Raw genomic sequence first — 5156 nt, 5'->3', positions numbered from 1 at the left:
GAGCCCAGATAAACGGATTTAAACAGAAAGACAACGAGTCTCTTTTCGAAGCATGGGAAAGATACAAAGACATGATGAGACTTTGCCCACACCATGGTTTGGAAGACTGGTTAGTAATTCACACATTTTATAATGGTCTCTTATACAATACAAGGTTAACAATAGACGCCGCTGCAGGTGGTGCACTAATGAACAAACCTTATGCTGATGCTTACCAGCTTATCGAGAGCATGGCCCAAAACCACTATCAGTGGGGAACCGAACGAACAACAGTGGAAAAACCTCAACCAAAAACTGGCATGTACGAGATAAGTAACCTTGATCACGTTAATGCAAAAGTGGATGCTTTGGCCCAGAAGATTGAAAGTTTAAACGTATCACCTCCAACCGCCGTGGTTGCTATAACTCAGAATTGCGAGGTCTGTGGAATCCAAGGCCACACTCCTGCGGAATGTCAACTCTTGACTGGAATCCAAACAGAGCAAGTAAACTATGCTCAAGGAAGCCCCTATTCGAATACCTATAACCCAAATTGGAAGAACCACCCAAACTTTTCATATAAGAGTAATAATGCTCTATACGCACCTGGACAGTCTCCGAATTAAACCCCATCTGTACCTCCGGGATATCAGAAACCAAATCCTAACAATAATAACCCTAGAAAATCCAACTTGGAAATCATGATGGAAAACTTTATAGCTTCCCAACAACAAACCAATAAAGATTTCTTAAACCAGAACATACACACTGGCGAACAACTTAAACAACTAGCAAGCAAAGTAGATGCCTTGGCTACCCATAACAAAATGTTAGAAACACAAATATCTCAAGTAGCTCAACAACAAGCACCTACTGCTGCACCAACTGGTACATTCCCTGGACAGCCCCAACCTAATCCGAGAAGCCAAGCTCATGCAATTATATTAAGAAGTGGAACGGAAGTGGAAGGACCGTCTGATCCAAGGATAGAAAACCAAAACCCTAAGAAATCTACTGAGGAAAGTGAACCTAAGGAAAAGGAAGAGAGTAATAAGGATACCCTAGAAAAGAAGGAACCTTATGTACCTCCACCACCTTACAAACCACCCATACCTTACCCTCAAAGGCTTGTTAAAACCAAAGATGTAGGCCAATTTAGAAAATTTGTCGATCTCCTTAAACAATTAAACGTTACAATTCCGTTTACCGAAGCTATTACGCAGATGCCCTCATATGCTAAATTCTTAAAAGAAATTCTTTCTAATAAAAGGAAACTTGAGGATAGCGAAATCGTTACACTCCCTGCCGAATGTAGCGCTATAATCCAAAACATGCCCCCTAAACTCAAGGATCCGGGTAGCTTCTCTATACCCTGTCACATAGGAAAATTTGTCATCGACAAAGCCTTATGCGATTTAGGAGCCGGAATTAGCGTTATGCCTTTATCCATATGTAAGAGACTGGAAATGGGAGAATTAAGACCGACCAAAATGTCTGTGCAATTAGCAGATCGTTCCATCAAATATCCTGTAGGAATCCTTGAAAACGTTCCCGTACGCATAGGTCAGTTTTACATTCCCACTGACTTCACAATTATGGACATTAGAGAAGATGATACTACACCTATTATACTAGGAAGACCATTCTTAGCAACTGCCGGTGCAATCATAGACGTAAAACGAGGAAGACTCACCTTCGAAGTAGGTGAAGAGAAAATTGAATTCATTCTTTCCCAATTCTTGAAAGAACCTGCAATAGAAGATACATGTTACTTCATGGATATCATCGATGAATGCATAAAAGAAGCAGAGTCAGGAGAAGACAAATCATCAGACTATCTTTTAGAAGACAAATCTAAACAATGCTTAGCAATAACACCGGACCCTACGCAGTGTCTTAACAAACCAACCCCTGATTTGAAAACACTTCCCAAAAATCTGAGATATGAATTCCTAGACTTAGAACTTGAACGACCTGTGATAGTCAATGCAGATCTAGGAAGACTCGAAACAGAAAAACTCCTACATATCTTAAGAAAATATCCAACCGCACTAGGATACCACATAACCGATCTTAAAGGAATAAGCCCTTCTATTTGTATGCACCGCATCATGTTAGAAGAAGACGGTAAAACCTCTAGGGAACACCAGAGAAGACTAAATCCGATCCTAAGTGAGGTAGTAAAGAAAGAAATAACCAAGTTATTGGAAGCAGGTATTATATATCCTATATCTGATAGCAAATGGGTCAGTCCTGTACACGTTGTACCAAAGAAAGGAGGCATAACCGTTATTGAAAACGAAAAAGGAGAAACTATAACTAAACGAATCGAATCGGGATGGAGAATGTGCATTGATTATAGAAAACTAAACAAAGCAACCCGAAAAGATCATTTCCCTTTACCATTCATTGACCAAATGTTAGAACGATTAGCTAAACATTCACATTTCTGTTATTTAGACGGTTATTCAGGCTTCTTTCAAATACCAATTCACCCTGATGACCAAGAAAAGACAACATTCACATGCCCTTTTGGTACCTTCGCTTATAGACGAATGCCGTTTGGTCTGTGTAATGCCCCTGCAACTTTTCAAAGATGCATGATGGCAATTTTCGCCGACTTTCTCGAAAACATCATGGAAGTATTTATGGATGACTTTTCTGTATACGGACAAAGTTTCGAAGAATGCCTTGAAAACCTGGAAAGAGTTCTTGAGCGATGTGTAAAAGTAAACTTAGTACTTAATTGGGAAAAGTGCCACTTTATGGTACAAGAAGGCATTGTTTTGGGACACATCATCTCGAACAGAGGAATTGAAGTAGACAAAGCCAAAATAGAGGTAATCGAAAATCTTCAACCCCCAAGAACCGTGAGAGAAGTACGAAGCTTTTTAGGACACGCCGGTTTTTACCGACGATTCATCAAAGACTTCTCTAAGGTAACTAAACCCTTAACCGGACTATTAATGAAAGATACTGAATTCATATTCGACGATAACTGTTTAAAAGCATTTCAAACTCTTAAACAAGCATTGATCTCCGCACCCATTATGCAGACACCAGACTGGAATGAACCATTCGAAATAATGTGCGATGCCAGTGATTATGCTGTAGGTGCTGTTTTAGGACAAAGAAAGGATAAAAAGCTTCATGTTATATATTACGCTAGCAGAACCCTGGATGAAGCGCAGATGAATTATGCCACAACCGAGAAAGAACTCCTAGCAGTGGTATTTGCGCTAGATAAATTTCGTTCTTACTTGGTAGGAGCCAAAATAATAGTTTACACTGATCACGCTGCTATCAGGTACCTTCTAACAAAAAAGGATGCTAAACCTAGACTCCTAAGATGGATCTTGCTACTACAAGAATTCGACTTAGAAATTAAGGACAAGAAAGGAACTGAAAACGTAGTAGCAGACCACCTCTCTAGACTTGAGAACCTTGAACCAGAAAGAACATCCATTAATGATGATTTCTCGTATGACAAACTCATAGCTACTTTGGAAGAGAACAACTCCGACATGCAAGTAGAAACCACCTTAGCTATATCTGTCATACCATGGTACGCTGATCTAGTCAATTATTTAGCTGCCGGAATAATTCCACCTACTTTATCTTACCAGCAGAAGAAAAGATTCTTCCACGACATAAAACACTATTACTGGGATGATCCCTTACTTTTCAAAAGAGGCCCCGATGGTATTTTCCGTCGATGTGTACCCGAAGAAGAGGTAGAAAATATAATCCAACACTGTCACTCTGCGCCTTATGGTGGACACACAAGTACATCCAAGACCTGCTCTAAAATCCTACAAGCTGGCTTTTATTGGCCAACTATATGGAAGGACGTACATGCGGCTATTAAGGAGTGTGACAGATGTCAACGCACGGGAAACATATCTAGACGTGACGAGATGCCACAAAAAGGTATTTTGGAAGTAGAGATTTTTGACGTGTGGGGGATAGACTTCATGGGACCATTTCCACCCTCCTTCGGTAACAAATACATACTCGTGGCGGTTGACTACGTATCAAAGAGGATCGAAGCTATAGCTTCTCCAACTAATGACACCCGAGTAGTAACTAGACTCTTTAAAAATATAATATTTCCGAGATTTGGCATCCCAAGGATAGTAGTCAGTGATGGTGGATCGCACTTTATATCCAAGGTACTCGAAAAACTACTACTTAAATATGGAGTGAGACATAGGATAGCAACACCTTACCACCCTCAAACCAGTGGACAAGTGGAAGTATCTAACAGAGAAATCAAGCAAATACTAGAAAAAACGGTCGCCACTTCAAGGAAAGATTGGTCATTGAAACTACCAGAAGCTTTATGGGCATACCGAACTGCTTATAAAACCCCCATAGGGACGACCCCATTTAAGCTCATTTATGGAAAATCCTGTCACCTCCCGGTAGAATTAGAACATAAAGCCTATTGGGCTATTAGAAATTTAAATCTGAATTACAAAGCCGCCGGTGAAAAGAGAATCCTTGACATAAACGAATTAGAGGAACTCAGAAGAGACGCCTATGAAAATGCCAAAATCTATAAAGAAAGAACAAAACAATGGCATGACAAGCGTATATCAAGGAAAATCTTCAAGCAAGGCGACGCAGTACTTTTATTTAACTCCAGACTAAAATTATTCCCGGGAAAACTACGATCCAGATGGTCAGGACCTTTCCATATCACTAAAATCTTTCCCAGTGGAGCGGTAGAAATAAAAGGACAATCTACAGAACCGTTCACCGTAAACGGGCAACGTCTGAAACATTATCACTATGCGGAAACCAACGAAGATTCGCAAATTCTACACTTAGACGAAACGCCCCCAGGACTCATAGACTATATTTAACAGTTTCTTTGTCGAGCTTGCGACATTTAAACAAAGCGCTTAGTGGGAGACAACCCACAAATTAATTTGCTATTTTATTATTTTGTTATTATTATCATTTCTCTATTTTTCTCTTAATTATTCTTTTAATTTCTATTTAGTATTCATTATTGATTTATTCAAAAAGAAAAAAAATATATCCATATAATAATAATAATTCTTTTTCTTCTTTCGGCATTTGGCCAAATCCTGACTTAAACTCATGTTTTCTTTCTCTAGTTAACACTAACCAGATGGGACATTTTGACCGTATGGGTATCAAGTTCAGAG

The 5156-nt window shown here is 39.4% G+C and overlaps 1 pseudogene; it reads right to left on the bottom strand.

Moving 5' to 3' along the window:
• LOC127109047 (uncharacterized) lies at positions 1 to 100 on the bottom strand (annotated as a pseudogene).
• Positions 101 to 5156: the final 5056 nt, after the last annotated feature.

This window comes from Lathyrus oleraceus, chromosome 7, assembly GCF_024323335.1.
Source record: "Lathyrus oleraceus cultivar Zhongwan6 chromosome 7, CAAS_Psat_ZW6_1.0, whole genome shotgun sequence".
In the NCBI taxonomy this organism is placed as follows: Eukaryota; Viridiplantae; Streptophyta; class Magnoliopsida; order Fabales; family Fabaceae; genus Lathyrus; species Lathyrus oleraceus.
Note: the sequence above shows the minus strand (reverse complement) of the source record. Positions and strands in the feature narration are given on the sequence as shown.